Raw genomic sequence first — 22888 nt, forward strand, 5'->3', positions numbered from 1 at the left:
CTGAGTCAGGGATTGCTCTATGTACTTTATACACATTTCATCCTAATAATTCTGTGAGGTAGGTACTATTATTTTCCCCATTTTACAGATGAAGAACCTGAGACATAGAGAACTTAAGGCACTTGTCCCAGGCCACACAGCATATAAGTGGGAGAGCTTGGTTTGAGTTCACTACTTACTCATTCCTCAGATTCCTTTCCTCATGAAACCCACTCTTTGTAAGCTGGTGCCATATCCTCCTTGGGTATATAATGTATGCTCGAACAAAATCATTCTTTACTCAGGTTTATTTTCCAGTATTGAGCTACTGTCATCCCCGCTGGCAACTATGCATTCCCTAGACCCTGCTGCACATTAGGCTATGTCTTGGAGGAGTAGGGGATTTGGAGAAAGTGAATCCTCTCTAAAATCAGTTTCCTATTTGACAGCACAGACTTTTGTCCCTTAAGTTACTGGTTTCTCTCTCACATTCTGCTGATTTTAAAGGGGTGCATTCACTTCCCATCCCATTTCAAATCATGTAAGAGGCTAACTTCTCTGTTCTCAACTGCTCCCTTTCTCTCTTAAGTAGAAATGCTAGAGATTTGAGTAGAAGTTGAAAATGTCTTACGGAGAATAACAACAAGAGGCCCAGGACTGCCTCACTGAGTGAGAAAAATACTCTGGTGAAAGATTTTATATTTTTCAAGAAGAATAAGAAATCTCCACATAAATCTCTGCGAACTTAGCCTTGAACACAAAGTAGGAAAGAACTTTGAAAATGGGCTTCAGACCGGGCAGAACCAACAACCTGTGCATGCAATGATTCATTCTGGAATTGTTCTGCTGAAATGTAAACTCAGCAGCAAAATGGATGCTGCATGCTTTGGGGTTCTTAGCCAGATCCTATTGGCCGTCGGGAAGAAGGAGGCCACAAAGTGATACTACTTTGTTGTAAAATAAACAGTTCCCCAGGGGCTTCCAAATAAAACAGTCTCTTTATTTTCTGTGCCCACAACTCCCCACGTTCATGGCACATCTCATTCAAGTAAACAGAATACTGTTCTTCCTTTTGTTGCTCTTAAAATAGTTAGGTCCAAACTGTCCGAACCCTTATGAGCTGATAACTACTGATCTATGTAGTGTGGTCCTTTGCAATTTTCTCCTTTGAACTACATGATCCTTCTGTATTTTCATTTTTCTCCAGTTCTACATAGATGCCTGTGCTTTTTTCTCTGCAGTCGCTGTTCTGTCCTTCTGAAGATGGTGGTCCATACTATGCTTCTCATTCTTTACACAGCTATGTTCCCTCATCACCCTAGATCCTACCTAACCCTGGGAAGCTTTTCCCTGGATCAGGTGTCCTTACGTTTTTCTTCTCAACAGGTTTATCCTACAACATATGGCCTTTGGTTTGTGAGTATTTAATTGATCAAGTCAGGACAGTCTTTAGAAAGAGGGAGCTATTAAGAAGTATGCTGAGACAACACACATTTATCAGGGCTGCCCAGGGCATTCTGGTCTGCCTTGTCAGCTACTTTGGAATTTGGAATTTGGTTATTCCCCTGCCCCCACCACCACCCCGCTCCCTAATTACAACTTACAGAAAAAAGAAGAACCTCATTTGAATGTTTTCTGCCTATTTCCTAATTTGCACTATCTCATTGCTTAATGCATAATTGGAGGTCAAATATAATAACCGTTGTATGTAACAGCAAATACATATATAAATATATAAAAGTATGTACATACAAAATAGAAAAATAATGTATTTCTTAACAAGTGTGTGATAGAATACAAAATGATGTGTCTGTGCCGACTGTCTGTCAGGCAATGAGCTAGCTACCATAAACTGAAATGCTGACTTTTATAATTCTCATCTTATACTGAGACATAAAGAAGTCAAGTGAAGAGCTAAGATTCAGTTTCTAGTCAGATGCCAAACCATACATTTCAGCTGCGCTATTTCCAAGAGTCATGTTAACACATTCCCTTCGTTTTATCCTTTCAACTTTCCCCTGTGCCCAGTAGCCAATACGGGTCATTATTTATGTGACTTACAGTTATTCCAAATGGCAAGAGGTGAGAACAAAACCAAAATAAAATACTTCTTTTTGGTAAGTTTAGGAGAGATGCTGGAAAAAAAAAGAAAAAAAATAGACTAGTTATGTCTGAAAGGGTGTTTCTGGCCAGGAGTTGGTGATCAGAATCAAGCCATTTGAAGTTCTTTTCGTGGAGTTTGGACAAACACTCATGCATCATCTAACACTAGCACCATCGATACGACTTTTATTTCTGTTTCCAGCTGAGAGAGTCATTACTGTGATCTGTGGGACATTCTATACGTGAGCTGGTATTTCTCTTCCTTCTCAGTCTCTAAGGTAAGAAAAGCTCACACAGAACTTTAAGAAATCTAAACAGCAGCGTTTATGTCAAATAACTTTTGCCTTTTGTAGCTTCTAACTCCAGGTGCTTTCAACATATAGGGGTTCTGTTCTGCTTTATCTTTCTAGTTTGTGCAGGATGATGTTTGTGCTCTGTTCTTAAGACAAAATACATACCTGAGCCTGTCCTACTTCTTTATTACTGTAGAATTATATGTATTTCATGCATTAGAACTTTTTTTTTCCATTTTCAGCTTTGTTACATATATTATGACTTCCCATTATAGCATGTCATAACCTGATTGGTGGACACTATGCTTATCTGGTGCCAAGAATAACCAAACATGGCTCAGAATATCAGTCTGATATAGTCCCAGGGCAAGCTACATTGGAAACCGAATATACCAAAATCATAGCTCTATTAGACCCAGGCAAGAGGAGAGAGTTATGGAGGGTGGTGGTGGACTGACTCCCCACAGGGTCTCTTAAGTAAGAATTTGCCAATAGCGGTAGTATTCAGGGGACAGTCTTGGTCATTCAACATTAGTGTTTCACAGCTTCTAAGCAACTTGCAAAGTGTGAATACTCATGTATTTCTGCTGAAGAACTGAATGGAGTAGAAAATATTAAGTAATTACCGAGTTGAGAAATTCCATGATTTTATCCCCCAAGGATGGGAACATACTTTAGAATTCAGATTACTTTCCAAGAATTCTATTATAAGTGTTATTGAGGTAATTTAATTATAGTTGGAGACATTGCCATTTTGGGATAAAAGACTTGATTTAAAGTTACTGGAGGTTTGTGTACTATAGTTTTACCTACTTTCCAAAATACCAAGTTTTTATTTTGCTACAATTTAACCTCTTTTGATATAAAAACTGGTGTATAGATCATCTTAAGTGGTTTTTACTTGTTTGTTTTGCCTTTTGTCAAAGGTAGAAAGTTCTGGACGTTTTTAAGATTAGCAAATTAAGCTACCTTAAAACAAAGTGGAAGCCCTTGGGTATTTTATTTGATGCTCTGATTTTGTGAACCTTCTCTCAGTTTCTTTGTACTCAAGTCTCCAGGCAAAGTTTTCCAATTATTATTATTACCAATTTTAATACTTGTAGTTCCTAGAAATCCAAGATATCCACAGAAGTTTAGACATACTTAGATGTTGGTCAGAATAAAATAGTTATACTCTATGTAAGTGCATTATTGTTCACCTAAAGCAACTAACATGAAAATTGTCTGCAAACAAAACAAAATAAAAATGAAAACAAACAAAAAGATAGCAGTTATTAAGGCTTATTATGTGTCAGAAACTCTTTGGAGAGCTGTGGATATGTGGATGAATAAAGTATAATTCCTAAGCTTCAACAATTCACAAAGGTAACAAATCACAAAGCGGAGAGGCAAAGATAAACAAAGAACTGTAATTCCTTGCAGTATCCTCTGTAAATGAGACATATGCAAAATTCTGTTGGCACACAGGTGGAGAAACGGATTTTTCTGAGGGTGTTGGAAAGGGTTGCAGAAGAAAAGTTTAAGGATGAGTTGATTTCCCAGGTAGACAGATGAGGCAGGTCACTACTGAGAGTGGGGGAGAAAAAAGCTCCCTGGACATGTGGGAAAGAATGGGAAGTAGTCCATGGACAATAAACTGAGCAGAGTGCAGGGAAAGTAGGAGATCTCAGCAGGAGCCTGTATACCAAAGGACTTACATAGGATGCAGAGGAGTTTAAACTTTGAGTGACCCTACCAGACGCCTGACCTGAGAACTAGGCCACCTGTGTGCCAGTCCTGATTCTGCCATTAGCAAGAAAGTTATCACTTGAAGCAAGTTCTTTACCTTTCTTCCTTCCAAAATGACGTGATTTCTGCAACATTAAAATTCTAATTTATAGATTGAAGCTAATGTTTCATCCAGAGAGATAGTGAGTTAGAAAATGAGTTTTGTTTTCCTCCAAAACTAGAAATGTATTCTAATTCCTGTTCTCATACTCATGCTTTAGCTTATAAGTAGAACTGAATTTATATGGTGTAATCAAGCAGGGACTTGACATATAGGCTGACAATCTACAAATACCCTGAGCAAAATATTATAAATGAAGGAGGGGAAATTGCATCCTCCAAAATTGGTAAGAGTAGAAATAATGGCCTGAGACAAAGGATAGGACTATTTTTTTTAGACTAGACTTAAAAGTTTTTCTAATCTTTGAGAGCATCTGGGCTGTATTGCAGACTCCCTAGAGGGTGTGGGAAGGGCTTCCCTGAGATGCCCAAGGCCAGGCAGGCAAGCTATTGAAATGTGGAGGAGGAAGGAGGAGTTGGAGTAATAATAAGCAGGCCACGGCGGTAATTTGCAAACTGAGCTGGAGGAATAAGGGGCTTCAAGAAGTTCAGGCCTGGTGCTGTCTTACTGGTTTCCAGCTACCCACTGGCACTCAGCACGAGAGTGCCACTCCCAGGAGCACATGTCTCAGGGTTCCTCCCTGCTTTTTAGGAAGTGTTCATTACTGAGCGTCCAGTGTATCCTCACCGCCATTGTGTTCAGGACGTGTTCAGGAAAGCTTTGAGAAAGAGGAAGGGACCTAATCCATGTTGGTGCATATTGGACACTTAGTACTTTCTGAAGGCTGTGCCATGTACTATAGCATGCAGGATCTTTTCTTTCTTTTTTTTTTTTTTTTTGAAGATTTTATTTATTTGACAGACAGAGATCACAAGTAGGCAGAGAGGCAGGCAGAGAGAGAGAGAGAGGAGGAAGCAGGCTCCTCGCTGAGCAGAGAGCCCGATGCGGGGCTCGATCCCAGGACCCTGAGATCATGACCTGAGCTGAAGGCAGAGGCTTAACGCACTGAGCCACCCAGGCGCCCAGCATGCAGGATCTTATTCACATCTTGGAGCAGCCCTCTTGCATAAGTGTTATGTGGTTATTGTAATCCCCTCTGTTTATGTAAAATGAGGAAACTGAAGCTCAAAAAGGATTAATAAAACTGCCCAAAGGGGCAGTCAACCTTTGAACGTAGGACTCTTCACTCCAAAGGCCACTCCCTGCTGCAACATCCTAGGATATTGTCCACCAGTTCCCTACCAAGTTGGTTTCTCACTGGGTCATTGCTTATAATCTGGCGGAAGATTTTCCTTAATAAAAATACTCCATTTGAATCTGTTCCTGCAGGTGGTAGAGAGACAGCCTGTAGTGGCTGACACATGACCAGTAGAAGGCTGTCCATTATTCTTTCTTTCTTCAGTTAAGGCTTTGAATTGGATCCAGCTGTTCTTTGTTGCAAAGGCCAAAAGACCTCAATATCCTGCTCTTTGTTTTCCTGGAAGTTATTGGCTGTTGTTAGCCATGAAGGCCAGGTTGGAACCCTTAAAGAACTGAAATGTTTGTGGGTAGGTACTAGGGAGCACGGTCTCAGAATAGCAGAGATGATGGCATTTCAAGATCAAGCCTCAGTTTCAGGTCTGGCTAAAGCCATGTGTTGACCCCTGTGGGGAATAGTCCGTACATGGACCTGAACAAAAAAGCCAACTGGATTCTTCTCACCCTTTCCTTAGAATAAATGATAATGTAATAATTTTTAATACTTCTCATCACTTACCCAGTCATTATTACATGCTAAATACTATGCTAAAAGCTGTTTATAAGCACCCTCGTCATCATTTTTAGGTGTAACATTTACTGAGCACTTACTAGGTACCAGGCTCTTGTACTAAGCATTTTAAGCTTTGCCATCCTGTAAGGTAAACGCTGATTATGTCCTTGTTTTTGAGGCATAGATATGGAGCTTGAGGTTCACTTCTCCAGTGTACCATAATTAGCTAATGATGAAAATAGGGACCTCTACAATAGGAATGTTTACTGAGATTCTCAAAGGGCTAGAAATTGGTTGCAATAAGACTAAAAGAAAGGGACAGGAAAAGAGCAAAATTATTGAGAGGACTGAAAAATATGCCAACTTCCTATACCATGCCAACATTACCCCACTGCCTTTTGTATCAACTGTTTGAGAGAACAGTTTTTATCTTCTTGTTTTGCAGCCAGAGGGGGCTGACCATTTGGATTGGCACAATCCTAAACATGTCTGGAAATGGAATTCCCAAATTTCCTACTAAATAGCAACTCCAGCGAGATGACCAAGCATAAGCTTGGTCAGGCAGTGCCTTCATGGATCGGTTTGGTCAGAATAAGAAACTCACTCACATCTGAACTTGGAATTCAAAAGGGATTTTCGTCCTCCAAATGTCAGATGTGATAGAGGGCTGTTGGTGAGTCATTCCCTTTTTCAAGGAATAGAGGCATAATTCCCAGTGGAATAATGAGCTTCAGCCCACTGGCGCCCAAGGAGCTAACACAGTGGGCAGATGTCCGAACTCTACTGGCCATGTCCCAGATGCAAACAATAGAACACTGGCCAACTTTACTACTAAAGAGAGTATCTGAAGCCATGGTATTGCCTTGGCCCGCCAAAAATGCATTATAAGACCACGGTTACCCACAATAGTCTCACTTCATAAAGAAGGAAAGGATTGGGGAGGGGAAGTAACGTGAGCTTATATTTTCTGATGGAGTTTGAGGAAAACTACTCAGAAATTTTGCCTCTTTGCCCTTTTGGATGATGGATTGCTTCAGTTTTATGAAATGCTGGGGCTAAATCCCGTCAAGGTTGGGACTACATGAATATTAATTGGTCCCGAATAAGAAGAGTGAGGCCTTGCTCATTGCCAGTCTGGGGCAGTCATCATCAGTGGTCTTTTCCAGACTCTTTGTTTTAGAGGAGATCTTTTTAGTGGGGGAAACTCAGAGCGTTCCATTTGGGAAGGAGCTTTTTTTAAGCTTTCCATAGTTGTCAGTAATTCTGTTTGCTAAAAATTGCATCATGGGAAAGGACTATAATGACATTGGGTTGTCTAAGCAGATCCTATTTCATGTTCTCCAAAATGGATGCAGATTACAAAATTCAGGGTAAGCACTTTTTTACAGTTCCCAGAATTTTGTCTGTTTGTGTTTATGTTATGTAGTACTTTCATATATATCATTTTCCCTAAAGGTAAATACACCAGATACTGTTTTTCTTTACAACTAAGATCAGCAATTAAATAACTTGCAAATGGCAGATCAGAATCATTGAGTGGCAGAACTGGACTTTAATCTGGGTCCCCGATTCCAGGCCCTCTTGCTTTTTCTACACAGGCCTTGGCCAGTCCATAGGGGCCACTCCTTGCTTTCTACCACTCATTCATTCCATTAATATGCTCAGCCCCGGCTATGACATCTTCTCCATAAACGGGGAGAGTGGGGCCTAGACAAAATGATATTTGTATAATTCCCCTGGAGCCAAGGAACAACTTTGCTTTCTTGGATGTATTAACTTTGGGCACAAAGCATTTGTCCTGGGGGAGTGGTTTGCCTTTAACTTTGGCAGGGGGAAGGAATTATTTCCTACAGCATGTATAGAGATGAGTTTTCTTCAATGAATAGAACGCTGTCAATCACATTAAGACAATGAAAAATAGGACATGCAGATGCATTTGGCTGCGTTGGGTCAAAAACATAAAAAACATTAAAAATCACATTAAGTCACTTACGGGAGGTTTTCTCAGAGCCACTGAATATCTAGACACAGTTCCCTTGGGACATAATTCTGAAAGCTAAGAAGACTTTTGCTAAATTAGAGGAAAATAAAACAACTCCCCCTCAACTTCCAGAAGATTCCAGCCAAGCCTGAGTTCTAAACCTCTTAGATTTGGATTTGGTTCTAAACTTGGCAAAGAAGCACTAGCCCATCCCTATTGGAAAGCTCTCAAGAGAGTCAGTTCCAGCTTTCCAAAAACTTGTAGCCCAAATATGTTTGGCTCCACATCTGAACCTTTGTAATATTTGACATCTATTAGAAATTACCAATTCAGCTTTAGAAACCTAAAATCAAGCTGAACTCCAAAGGCTATATGAAGTCAAACTGATAAGATTTCCATATAGCTTAAGCAAACATTGAACCTGATTTGAAAACCCATGTGAAGGCTCACTCACATTTTTGGCAAGGGCTCCAAGATCTTTGGAGATATTAATGAGGAGGAAGAGGAGGGAGATCTCATTTTTCTCTTCTAATCCATTGCTTCCACCTCTGTAGCTACTGTATTTCATGACCTCAGAGGACAGAACTCCTGAAACTAGCATAACAATGGCCCCTGTGAAATCAGAGTTACTTAAAAACAAGGTGATAATTTTTCCTAATCTGAATTAACCCAGTGGAGTTAGTAACAGAATAAGAAAATTACTACTTTGACTTCACCAAGAGATTGGCAGCCTTTAAGCCAAGGAAAACTGGGGTAAGTTTGCTCACAAAGACGGAAAAGCACTTACAGATCAGATAAGATATTAATCCAATTTGGAACTCTTGAGAGAATTGAGGGGAAGTGGCCAATTAGAAGAATTCTGATCTGATGTAAAGGCTGAGAAGACCCTCTAAGTAGCCAATAGACCCTTCGGTTTGTTTGGTTGGCTGCTTGTTTCTTTAGAGGATGCTATAATGTAGAAGAGGTTGTCTTTGTATTTCGTCTCTTGTAAGCTTCCAGGGGATTGGCAACCTTGCGATTTGTGTGTCAAAGTCTAGGGCTCCTGAATGTGCTGTCTAAGAAGTAACATGTGCTATATCCATTTGAGGCCACAGGAAGTAGCAGGAAAAGCTATGGGCCTGGCCCAAACGTTCTGTCACTTAAACAGCAGTGTGACCTTGAGATAAATCACTTACTCCTCTGAGCTTTGGTTTCTTCAGTAGTTAATAGTTACTATAATATCTTTTTCAGAGTGTTCTTGTGAAAACTGAATGAAGGAATGTATATGCAATTACTTAGCATTGTACCTACCATAGAATATGTTCTAGGGGAGTTAGTTATTTAAATCTGCGAGGAAATGCAAAACCCAACCTTCCTTGTTCATCTCTTCCACTTCTCATATTATCTCTAGGATAAGAAAACCTGAGTTGCTCTCTGGAACATTATTTCATGATATTATGGTAAGTTTTGGACTCCTAGTACATTGTTACCTTCCATCTCGAAATCAAAACAAAGGAGATAAGACAGAATGTATATTCATTACCATTCCTTCTCTTTTTTTCTTCTAACCATTTCATTAGATATCCTGACTAGTCTCCGTACGTTTATTGTGATTATTTTTTTCTTCATTTTAAGACAAAATGGCCCGTATATTTTGCCAGGTGAAATCCTTTTCGATAAGCTGATTCTCTAGTCATGAAAGACTTTCCCTCTCTCTCACTTTCCTTCCTACCGTGTCTACATCCCTCCATCGTTTTCTTCCTTAATCCCATTCATTTATAGATTCAACACCATGTTTGAGTGCTTATTATGCAGCAGTCTTTCATTGAGACTTTATATGTAAGAGCAGTAAACTCTGTGCTGTCTGTGCTCTCATAGAGCAGACATTCTAGGGGCATCGGGTAGGGGGAGGGACGTGTAGGGGGAGGGACAAGAAATAATGACATACAGAACCAAATAAGCATGTTGTATATATATAGTGGCAATAAGAGCAATGATGAAATATGATACTGGAGATTAGAATAGAGGTTGATGGGGGCGGGGATCAGGCTCGGGAAGATGTTTCTGATGAAGGAACGTAGAGCAGAGACCTGGAAGGGAGGTGAGAGAGAGGCATATGATCTTCTGGGGAAGAACATTCAGCAAAGGGAACAGCCAGCGTAAAGGCATGCTGGGGACACAGTGAAGAAGCCAAGGCCTGTGGGGTTTACTCTAAATCTGTTGTGTGTGTGTGGGGGGGGGGTTGAGCAGATGAGGGACATGATACATTGTAATTTTTAGAATGCTCTTCCTGGAAACTATTTGGGAAATGGCAGTAAACTCTGAGTCAGAAAAGAGCAATCATGGGAAAGATTAGCACTCAGAAAATAAGGCATATTCTCATAATGGAAACTTCTGCTTTTTTGTTGAATAGTAATGTTTAGTTTAAAAAAAAAAAAACAAGCAAGTGAGGTGCTGATATTTCTATCTAAAGATTCAGCTTCTAGCTTTTCCCCCATTTTTTCTCTTTCCTTCCCTTCTCATTCTTTTGCTTGGAAAAGAAAGAACACCAATTTGAGAAGGGGATTAGTCTTCTCTTTCAGTAGAAGTAGGTAGAATCTAGAACAGTGTTACCTCTGATCAATTTATAGATTGTCATCCTAGTAATCAGTGCTAATATTTATTAAAGCCTTGTTATATGTTGCTAAGCATATTGTTAAGTGCACAGCAGGTGGTACATCGATTCCTTAAGGCTCACTTACTGTTACTGACCATTTGGTAAATAATCAGACTGAGTCTTGAAGAGTTTGAGTAATTTTCTCAATTTCTCAGGGCAAGACCCCAGTGCATTTGACTCAAATTCTATCTCTCCACAAACACACAATATTGCTTTCCAGCCAGTCACTCACTTACACAAGTAGTTATTAAATGGGAAATTATAAACTGTACCAAGTATTGCATTAGGGTAGGACATGGCATAGATGTGTAGTTGTAGAAGTCAAATCTAATGTAAATGATATTCAGAATGTTGAGCTTAATTTTATCTCCACCAGAAATTTGAACGTGTAAATGGAAACTTTACTTACAGTGGAAAATTTTGCCCCTTTTTGTAATCATTTGAGAGTTGGGAGTGCAACATTAAAAAGAGAGTCTGTCCTCCAGAAATATCTTAGGTCCCATTTTTCTTTGATTGGAGACAGCTCTACATTCAATTATTTTATGCTAGGCACCTGTGTTTTACTTGCTGTCAGAATATGTTTATAAATGCCCTTCCCATCTCTTCCATCATAGGGACTAGGTTTTAGAAGGAATAAGAAAGATTTCAATGGCTAAAGCCTACAAACATATATATTGTTAATGATGGAGAGGTAAGTCTTCTGTTTTTCAGTCAGCTGAAAGATTGGTAGGTTCTGCTAGATGAAACCATAAGAATGATTTTCTTAGTGATGGGTGTATGTGCAGTGTATACTCTTAGGATCTCCTTGCCACTTTTTTTTTTAATCATTTCATTAACATTGATAGGCATTTGATAATTCTTCCCCTCATGAAACAGAAGGGGAAAGGAGCTTGAGAGAGTTCGCTGAATCACCCATGATCCTGCAGTTACTTGACTAGAACCTGAGTGTACTAGTCAGGGTTCTCCAGAGGAACACAAACCGATATGTGTATGTACTAGAATTGTTTGGAATTAGTTCATGAGATTATAGAGGCCCATGAGTCCCAAGATCTACCTCCAGTAAGCTGGAGGTCGGGGAGAGCCAATGGTGTTCTAGTCTGAATGAATGAATGCTCACAGGCTAGAGATCCAAGATGAGTCAGAATTTTAGTTGAGTCTAAAGGCCAGAATGAAATGGTATCTCAGCTCAACTAGGCAGGCAAAAGTTCCCCCTTACTCGTGGAAGGTCTAGCTTTGTTCTGTTCAGGCCCCTTCTCTGACTAGATGAGGCCCACCAATAGAATAATCTGTGTTACACAGTCTACCATTTTAAATGTTGATCTTATCCAAAAACAACTTCAGAGACACATCCAGAATAGGGAGTTGAGGGAAATTGGAAGGGGAGGTGAACCATGACAGACTCTGGACTCTAAAAAACAATCTGAGGGTTTTGAAGGGGCGGGGGGGTGGGAGGTTGGGGGAACCAGGTGGTGGGTATTAGAGAGGGCACGGATTGCATGGAGCACTGGGTGCGGTGCAAAAACAATGAATACTGTTATGCTGAAAAGAAATAAAAAATGAAAAAAAAAAAAAGAATGGGGTTTGACCAAACATCTGTGTTCATATTGGACCTCTCAAGTTGACACATAAAATTAACCATCACACAAGTGTCTAGCTCTGTGCCTTTTACCATATGTATTTGACTATGCTTCCTTTTAACACACACACACACACACACACACACACACTATTCGGTATTACAGTAGAACAAAACAAAAACATAGAAGAGATAAACAGATACTATTCTGGAAGAATATTCTTCTAAATGAGAAAGGAGCTTACAAGTAGGATTGACTCCAGACATATGATTTTATCAAAATTATTTGTCATAGGTTAACATTCACCCACATATCCTGTTCTCACATAAGTTACAGACATAGGTATGTTAAGATTGGAAATGAAAATCACAACAGCGATTGCTCGCTCATTTTACTATGTCCCGAATGTGAATCAGTACCTTCACAAGTTCCTGATTCATTGCATACCATGAAGTGACCCAGGGGCCTTTCAGCACTCCCAGTGCCATCCAGCTTGCTTGCCTTGGCCTGGCTAAGAAAACCACAGCTCACTGCTTTGCTCAGCGCACTCAGCAAGAAGACTTACGGAGATGGGTGAGAGCAGCAGCACTGATTCCATTTAGAAAGCCTTGGGACAATGGATAATGTGTCTTGACTCCCAACACTGCTAAATACTGTGTTGCTACTTTTCCTTCCATTTCTCACCTTCCTAAAGTAGGGTGGAAATGGGGGGGAAAGGGAAGTCTGGCAGAAACTCCACTGTGGAGAAAGAAAAGCTTACTTGAGATCCTACATTGAAGAGCCCGCACTGCATTTACTTTGATAACTGGTCAACTCTTTATTAACTTGCTCACAAAAACTTGCAAATGTTGGGTGGGAGGAGGGATTAGGGAGACTGAAATGAAATAAATGTCAGTGTCTGCCTATGAAGAAGGGAGCCCCAGAGATCCAGTCCTCAGGACTGGGTGTTCAGAGATTATGAGCAGCTCCTTAAACCAGCATACTGAGCCTAAGTCCAGCGAGACATCTGTACTGTTCTCTCCTAAGGTCTGTTCAGCCGTAAAATGTTCTGGGTTTGTGCTAGACTTGGGACGCCTTTATCTTGCTTGGTTCTCCTGATTAAGAACATGGGACACAGAGATAACTTGAAGCTAGGTTGAAAATAAAAGACTCGCTTTCTGGTTGTAAGAAGAGACTTGTTTGTTTTAAAGATTTTATTTATTTATTTATTTATTTATTTAGAGAGAGAGAGTGTGTGTGTGTGTGTGTGTGTGTGTGTGTGTGTGTAGGACCAGAGAGAGAGAATCTTAAGTGGACCTGGAGCTGAGGGCGGAGCCTGACACCTGAGATCCTGAGACCCTGAGATCAGGACCTGAGCTGAGATCAAGAGTCAGATGCTTAACCAGCTGAGCCACCCAAGCGCCCCTATTTGTTTTAAACAAGGATAACCTGGATTGACTGTAAGCAGGGGATGGGGTGGGGATGGCATTAGAGAATGGGAGATAACTCTGATCTGGATCCTGATTGGAAGGTGGATGTTGTCGCAGGTAACTGCCTGGGGCTGGGAGCATGCCTATGTCAGTAAATATGCTGATAAATACTGGCTGAGTCTGTATTGGTGCAGTAAGGCTGGGAAACCCATTACAAGATGGGCTGAGCATTTCTGGGGATCTTTCCGGGCAGTAGAAAAAAATCCCAAGAGCCATGAGTATCCATTTATAATATTTTGTTCCATCCAGTTGCAAAACCCTCGCTTCTAATACTCTTCCCCACAAAGATTTTTCTTAGGAAATTCACTCTATGGCACAAGATTTACTTATAAGACATTGCCACAAAATAAACTTTGCCCACAGAGAGAGTCTCTTATTCTCTCCATTTGGGGAAACTGAAGATTTTGTGAATTCTAGGATGACACTTTCATAGAAAGCTCAATATACGGGTTCTTGATCCCCTGGAGGAGTAGCAGTTTACCAGAAGAAACTTAAAAAAGCATGTGTGTGCGTGTGTGTGTGTGTGTGCGTGTGTGTGTGTGTTACATAGGAAGATCTACTTGGGATAAAAGTTACTGAGGAAGCACACAGAAGCAATTCTAGTTAGGGTTGGCAGGAGAAGAGAAGAACCAACTTTGTAGTGTGAGTTACTTAAAAAGAAGTCATTTCAGAAAACCATCTGTACACCGGGCGCCTGGGTGGCTCAGTCGGTGAAGCGTCTGCCTTCCGCTCAGGTCGTGATCTCAGGGCCCTGGAATCGAGCCCTGAGTTGGGCTCCCTGCTCAGTGGGGAGTCTGCTTCTCCCTCTCGCTCCGTGAGTGTTCTCTCTTCCAAATAAATGAATAAAAATCTTAAAAAAAAAAAAAAAAGAAAACCATCTGTACAGACTTACTTGAACAATGGAAAGGAAGACAGGCAGCAAGCACATGATATGTGTATGTGTGTATGTTGGGGGCGTGGTTACTTTTATTCCGCATTCCAGGGAGGAAGCCTGAGCCATCTAACAATACTCGGCATACCTGTCTCTTGGGGGTGTTGAGAAAAGCAAGTCTTAAGCCACATTGAAAGAAAACTCACACTGCATCTTTCTAAGACGTGAAGTTCCTAGTTTTAGAATATCTGGGAGTAAGTAGACTAAAGCTGTGGGTCTTCCCCAGTTTTTAGCCCATGACATGTATGTGATTCATTCCCGTAACTATTGCAGACTTGGAGTCTGGATGGCCTTTTTTTTCCTGTTTATTGCTGGTGATGGGTGTATTTATCTCTACCCCTGCCAGCAGTATTATTTTAAATTTGTGCTTTGTCCCCTTCCGAAGAAGTTGCTTCTTCTAAGTGGCATGATGGTGATGATGATGGTAATGAGGGTGGTAATAACAACATCAGCCACTTACTGAGCATTAGTTAGGTGCCAGGAATAGCGTGAGGGGATTTAGAATACGGTAGCACAGGGGTGCCTGAATGGCTCAGTCTCACTCTTGGTTTGCGCTGGGGTCATGATCTCATGGGTCCCAGGATTGAGTCCAGAGCATTGTTAGGACTCTGCCCCCAGCAGGGAATTGGCTTGAAGATACTCTCCCTTTACCCTTCCCCCATCTTGCATGCACCCATCGGTGCATGTGCTCGTGCGCACGCTCGCTCAAAATAAATAAATAAACCTTTAAAAAAAAAAACAAAAAAAAAGAGTATGGTAACCAGCAACTTAGACTGTCTTCAGATTGCTGGATTCACATCCCAACTGCACGTTTTGCTACTTAGGGACCCATGGGCACTTTATCTAGATCTTAGTCTCTTCATCTGTAAAATCAGTTTAATGGTATGACTTCGCAGTCTTACGAAGATGGAATGAGTCAGTACAGGAAAACAACTTCACGTTGTGCCTGGCAGATGAATACTGTATACATGTTAGCTGCTGTTACCATTTTTCATTATTTTCACATCACCACTGAGGACAGATATTATGCCAGTTTTACAAATTATGAAGCAGAGATCTAGAGGTCTTGAGTAATTTATCCAAGTTTATGCATCTTAATAAATAATGGAATTGGGTTTTGAATTTGGATCTATTATTTTTTGCCACTAGGCTAGACTACCTATAGCCTGTTCTCCTGTGATCTGACTCTTGAAGGCAGCACTATGGCAAGAAGAATGTGATTTAATTACTTACACTAATTAGTTACTAAAAAGCCAAGTGCTTTTTATAGATTATTTGTAATTTTTTCACAAAAGTTCTATGAGGTTGCCTTTCTTATCTCATTTGGGACTACATGAAGAAACAAAACTCTGAATATTATAAAATATTCTGTAAACTGTAGGTTCCTCAGAAATGTCTGTCAGACTCACCCCAGGGTCTTTGCACTTTCTTCCTGCCTAGAATGTTTTCCACCCAGATACTCAAGTGCTTCATACTCTTAAGTTCCTTCAAATTAATGAGGTCCTGACTGTCCTATTTAAATTATGAACACCATCCTTACCCTTGACAGTTCTTAAACCCCTTTGTTGACTTATTATATTTTTTATATTACTTAACCTGTAGCGATATTCTGTACAATATACTTACTTGTGTATGGAGGGCCTGTCTCTCTCCCTACTCGAAAGTGCCACAAACAAAGAAGTTTTGTCTTTTTTATTCAGTGCTGTAATCACATTTCATAGTGGAGGGCCAGATGAATAGAGGGCACATGAAGTCTATTTACTTAATGGATAAATGGATGTTACTTCACATTTTCCAGTAGCTGTATATTCTAGGACCTGCGTTTTCACTTGCTGTACCAGCATTTTTCTACCACATGGCCTTTGGGATTTTAAATAATTTGCTATTGGAGTCTTCGTGCTGTCTACTTGTAATCATCCTCACAATGAATTTTTATTTTCCCTCACAGAAGGGTGTCATTGAGGGCAAGGGGTACACACATGATAAGCTAAGGGAATATTTGAAGCAGACCATAAAATACCTGTAATCCACAAAATCTGGGTGCCTCCTGTTCTTTTTCACACAGTGCCCCATGCAAATAAACACCAGTCCAAAACTGATGTTCACTGGAAAGACATTTTTGACTTTACTGATATCCATAAAAATTAGGTATATTTTTATTCCACTTACTGCACACACCAGGATTTTCTAAAATGTCCCACTCTTCACCTCACAGATACTCCCTGCCCACCAACCGAATTCTCTCTCACATTTCCAAAAGAAATCTCCCTAAAGCTCCTTTTTCCCCCTCTCTGTCTTCCTGTGACCTTCCAGCTGGAGTGTTCTTTTTTACAAGTGATTCTTTTCTCTTCTCACTGTGAATTAAACAGCAGGTCTGGGTTCCTCTCAATGATCTCCTCATCCATTACCCTGGTTCTCTACACAAAGGCTCAAGACATCTGGGAGACCCAGAATTTGTAAAAGGGTTCAGAAGAGTAACAGTGATAGTTTTTTGAATTCACTTATTTTTTTTCTTCTGTCATATACATGAAAGCCAATTAGGTTTTCCTGGGTACTTCGTCTCCTTTTATTTAGGAGAAGGCAGTATTTTGTTAGGTCTTACTGTGACTTGTGTTCACCAGCATGGTGATAACCCTGGTAATGACTGAAATGCTTTGTGGATGGACATACTCCCCCAAAAGACAGGAGGGCAGGCGGGAAGACGATTTGAAAGTAGGAAGATGGAGGGTATATTACATGTTTGTTTTATAACATTCTCCCATCCTAGAAAACTTAAAATGGTTTATGTGAGCTCAGACTAACCTAAACATTTTAACCTGTCAATCATAGAATGTTTGTTGACCTAAGAGGGACAGATAGTAAGATAATTATTAGGGGGGAAAGTTCTACTCCCATCTCTGTTATCTTGGCATTAATTTCAGGGTTTTGTTTTCCAACCTGGCTAAATAACACTGAGAAAATAAATGTACTCTGATCATTTTGGTTCTTTAAAGGGCATGTATATGTTTAATGCTCTTTAATTTATTTATTGCAGGGAATCTTGAATCCTTTTGCTTATCTCCTTAAATAACCTCTTTCCCTACCCTATCTCACTGTTTGGTTTTTATGTCTATGTTTTCTGTTTTGCGGTTCCCACTCTGAACTTATCTTTGTGCAGTTAATGCTTTTTTGAATAAAAGGAGGGGGCAGTAGTTAGTAAGGAAAGTCAAAGGCACAACCTCTGAATATGTCTTGATTCCTGGGGTATGGGATGGCCTGAAGTCCCTATCTTGTGAAGTTCCCTGATTATATGTGTTAGGCCAGGGGCACCATGTTGGTGTTCCTAGGGAAGATAACATCAGCTGCTCCTCTGGTTTACCCAAAGGAGGAGCGTGGTGTGGGGGGCCTCCTGTGTCCTATTCCTTGAAGTTTCCTCTCTCTGTCAGTCTTCTTCAATCTGATGTTTGGGACTCTTGTATCCTTACCCTCTGAGACTGTAGGTTCTAAACTAGTGAGCTAAAAGAGAGTCATTTCAGGGAAGAAGGGAAAGGCACTTTGAGGGAGGGTGCTTGTGTGGAGGTGGTGTGACGCTCTGCCTTGTGTGGTTCTTAAGCTAAACCGTGACCAAAGCATCACAACCCCTCAGCGAAGGATAGTGACAAGCACCTGACTACAAATAGAACCGGTGGGTCCTAATTCCAGATCTGCCTCCCTCTGACCTGTGATTTCAGATGAATCATGTTATCTTTCTGTACATTGATGTAATTAGACTACAGGAGCCAAATATTTGATTTATGACTCACTCCATGAGATGCGAATTTTAGACCTTTTTCCCTGTTGTACCACAGAGGGCATACTTCCCTGGGAGAAGGGCGTACATGCAGCGGGGAGAAAGTTGAGTGTAATAGTAGTTTCAGCTCTTAGTCTAGGTTCACTCTCACTGAAGTCGTAAGAATGTGACCTGAGGCAGTGCTGGCCTGTCTACAGCTCCCCAGGGATGACTTTAGCTGGAAGTCCGGAGGAGGAACCTGACTTAGTCCTGATTGTTCAGTGCCAGACCTGAGATGGAGGGCCAGGCATGCTAGTGTTCGTCTGCGTCTGTTTTGTCAGCCGTTTGTCTCATGAAAATGTTTTGGAGATTTAGTTAGCAGTGAAAGGAATTTACAACAGAGCCCGATTTAATAAGGGGCACACAGTATTATTTTCTCATTTCTGAATAAGGACTAACAAAAGGCCAAAATAAGGAGCAACCGAGGGATGGGGATACATTTTTGGTTTGTTCAGCATACGATGAGTACTTTGGATGTTTCAGGTGACTTCTGTGCGCTGTCAAAGAGGCAGAAAGAGTCCTGCATGGCTTCCAGCTTCAGGGCGCCGTGCAGTAATAAAGGTGATGGCAGAGATAATGCCCAGTGTGCCAGAGCGTAAGTGGTAAATGATTAGACACATCAGCCACAACACCCAGACTTCGCAGCAGTCAGAGGCACAATGCACAGTAGGGCATTTTAAAGGTATTTAATGTCGGTGTTATCAGGAATTTTCTGTGGGGCTTGGGGAAAATAATGTAATGTAGCAACCTAGTATGAACTAAGATTCCACCATGAATGTACTTACAGTTATCCCTCTACAGCAGGGATTCTTAATTAAGAGTGCACACTTAGACAACCTATTATAGTCTTGGAAAAACAATAGCAACAACAACACTGGCTTTGTTCTCAACCCTAAAGATTCGCATTCGTTGGGTCTTAGGGGTCAGGCCCAGACATCTACGCTCTTGAACAAGCTCCGCTGGTAATTTTGTTTTCCCTGAGTGAAAATCAGTCTTTCAAGGGGAAAGCTTTCTGAAAGATGAGAACCTTTACTGGGCATGTGACTTATGTTTACCGTGACTATATATCCACATCTCCTTTGAAAAGAGACATGGCCAGACATGTTTTGTTATATTTTACCTTATATTCCTGGCAGAGCTAAATGATGCAGAGTTGAGAGCACCTGTGGCCAATATAATCGCAGTTTATAAATCTCCTAATACATGATATAATGGGTTTGTAATGTATCTGCTTGGTTGGGTTGAACTACATTTCCCAGAATTCCCTTTCTTTTAGGAAAACCGGATTAAGCAAATAAAAATTATAGGGCACTCAGTTACATTTGAATTTTGTATAAACAATGTCTCTCTCTCTCTCTCTCTCTCTCTGTCTAATGGGAACATGTCCCATGCAATATTTGAGACATACTTATACCAAAAAAAAAAAATCTGTTTATCTGAATTTAATTTGGTGTCTGTATTCTGTATTTTATCTGGCAGCCCTATGTTTTTGTATGTTTCTGGTTAGGGTGGACCACAAGGGAGATTCTTGGAAGATTTGGAGGATGGAAAGGAAGGAGCAGCATTTTGTATTCATGTATGTTGTTGCTGACTTGCTGACTTACCTTATTGGTGTGAAGCATCGGAAGGACCTGAACGTACTCGGCCTTTCCCTGGATCCTCTTTTAGCTTCTCCAACTTCTCAACCTGGATTATGTATTTAGCTTTGTAATGAAGGGCCCTGACTTTTACAGGATAACCTCAGCACCAAGGTCAGAGGTAGCAGAACTGACCTGGTTTGCAGTCTGTCCTCATGAGATCCCAGTTCATGCTAGTGGTTTCTCATCTGACCTCAGTCTTCCCCAGTTTACAGCCATTGTCCTGGCCCAGTTACCCACTCAATTTTAAGCTCCAGCACCAGACCCAGAGGCAAAAATCTTACAGAAAAATGCTTAACCAGCTTTGACAATTGGGTGAAGGAAATCAACGATTCCTATCTGAATTTCAGAAAGAAGTCCTGGTCAAGGATTTTGTTAAGTATTCTTGGCCATTGCCTATTTCTGTTTCACATAACCAGCCTCAATGTCCACGAATGATATTTTTCATTAGCAGTTAAACTAAATTGCAAGATGAGGACTGTTACCCCGAGGTATCGTGTATCTCTCTGATGGTATGGAAACTTCTGTTAGGGAAAAGGGGACAACAGCGGCAGCCTGAACTTATCAGAGCTCTACCTCCTATTGTAGACTCACATGCATTTGCAAGTCAACTGTGTCAAGTCTGTCTTCTCTTATAATTTTCTTCAAATAAATGAGTACGTCATTTTCTTATTTACCATGTTTATTACAAAGGAGCCATACAGATACAAAATAAGAAACTAGGAGACAAACGCATAATCTTCCATACCTTGGTCTCTCATAGAAATTGATGTTTAGTCCTCAAGGTGATTTCTTTATTTAACACAGCAACAGGTGGGCCCTGTGTCATATCAGATCATCTCATCCATGTGGGGCACTGAATCCTGGGTGTTGTATATATAAGCCTTATGACATTTATATGTTCAGGCATAAAATATGTGAATGGTGTTGAGAGAAATGGATACTTTAACACTAGAGGCATTCAGCATATTAAAAGGAGACTCTGCTTCTAAGCATGTGTACTCTATGGCTATTTAGCTCTCTGCAGGATAGCACTGAGATGCTGCTTCTGATGCACAGATCTCCAGTCCTTTCCTTTCCTTTGAAAGCAGTGGTATATGTTACCCATTAACCCTTCATTCTCCTCCCAGCTGCTGATTTTTATTTGCAATAGTCCTTTCACATCATATTTTAAGTGTCTCCTAATGTCTGGACCAAGTCCACACAATAACGCCAGAAAAAGAAAAGATACACAAAGAGAGGAACATGAAACCCATAAAGCTACCTGAAATTCCAGAGGAATCAGAAAGTACCCCTTTTCTGTGTGAAGAGCTACAAGCCTAGGGAACTTCAGTTACCCTACAGGTCTGTATGTCATTTGTCTCTCTTACTGAACCTTCTTTCTTAAAGAGAGATTTTTCTGTTGATGACATGATTTATTCACCTAAAGTTTTTCCAGAAAAATACTTTCTTTTCAGGAATTAAGGAAAAACCTAGGTGATGCGACCAGAACATACTACTTTTTTTATTTTTGTTTTTTTGTTTCTCTCCCTCACATAATCAAGATGTGAGGGATCGCATAATCACATAATCAACTTATGTTTAACTAGACTGAAATTGGGAAATCATGCAAGTCTTAGTGTGGGCAAATGATGGAAAGAAAGACGACCCAAGAAGTGAATTTTCAACTTTGCAGCTTTCCTTGTTCAGATATCTAGTTGCTGGTTTGGCCTCACTTAAGCATTCTTTTTGGTTCTGTTCCTCTAACCTCAGTCTTGGCTTTGGAGAGAATCTTTAAATTCTCAGAGTCAAGTCTCACAAATACTTCTTCTTGGCAAGATCAGGTCTCTCAGTCTTGATTACATCACCATTTGCATGTTTTAATTAATAAAAGAATTAAAAAAAATCCAGCATGGGCAATTAAAAGCATTGTATTCTCTTTAATTTGTCATGCAAGGAGGAAATGTGTGAATCCTATTGTTTAATTAGAACACTGTGCAGTCTCTTAGAGTTGCATTACACCCTCTGATTGGCAGTCAACAGAACAAAAGGAAGAAGCAAAAAAAAAAAAAAAAATCACATCCTGAAACTGATAGCAATAAATTAGGAGTAAAGAAAATGTAATAAACTAGAAATCATTTTTGAAGTCTGACAACAGGATAATTACAAGTTTCAGCTTTACCAGGGGTTAACATTCGTACAACTTTGTAGTTTCCTTTGACACTTAAGAGTATTTGTGGTCACAGCCTACATGCCTTAAGGAATTGAGAGAATCAAGGTTAGAAGAGGTCCTGATAAACCAGAACTTGATCTTAGTCGTTGTGGAAAAGAAGCAAAAGAAACCAGAATGGGAGTAAAGGTTGAGAGGGAACTGGGAGAAAGATCAGACTCCCTGTCAGCCTTCTACTTTGTGTCTGTTTCCTGCCAGCAGACACTTGGAGGACATCCTTCACGACCCACAGGCATGCTTACCCTTTTTCTTCTTATTGGTATGAGTAATGCTGAATGTCTGTGAGGAGATGCCTGGTCCCTTCGCTGCCCAAATTATTGTTGAAAATTGTTACACTGTCTGCATGTTTAGTCTTGAATCTGGCTTGCTTTGTCTACATCACCAAAGTCAAGGTGCATCAACCCTGAGCCCAGGGGGAGCTCTTTGGCCCCAAGAACTGATCCCACAAAGAGGGATTGAGTGACATGATGCCAAATTGAGCTTCTTGGCCTCTTTCTTCCTGTGAAAATTGATTATGTGATTTCTTGTAGAAAGAATGTAATATATTCAAGGTTTGCACATATTACCACATTCAACAATGACACATTCGTGTTTTTGTTGTTTTGGGTTTTTTTTTTAGTAAACATGTCAATATAGTCCTAACCTAACCAATATAGTTATTGTTGTAAAAACAATAACTCACGCTTGC

General features: G+C 40.4%; 1 long non-coding RNA gene across 1 annotated transcript; it reads left to right on the forward strand.

Moving 5' to 3' along the window:
* The first annotated feature begins 3840 nt into the window (after positions 1-3840).
* LOC116875492 lies at positions 3841-20694 on the forward strand. The gene is made up of 3 exons (XR_004384199.1): positions 3841-3917; positions 9325-9373; positions 19834-20694. It is a non-coding gene; the product is annotated as an uncharacterized LOC116875492 (long non-coding RNA).
* The last annotated feature ends 2194 nt before the right edge of the window (positions 20695-22888 follow it).

This window comes from Lontra canadensis, unplaced genomic scaffold, assembly GCF_010015895.1.
Source record: "Lontra canadensis isolate GAN:19392208 unplaced genomic scaffold, GSC_riverotter_1.0 scaffold41, whole genome shotgun sequence".
In the NCBI taxonomy this organism is placed as follows: Eukaryota; Metazoa; Chordata; class Mammalia; order Carnivora; family Mustelidae; genus Lontra; species Lontra canadensis.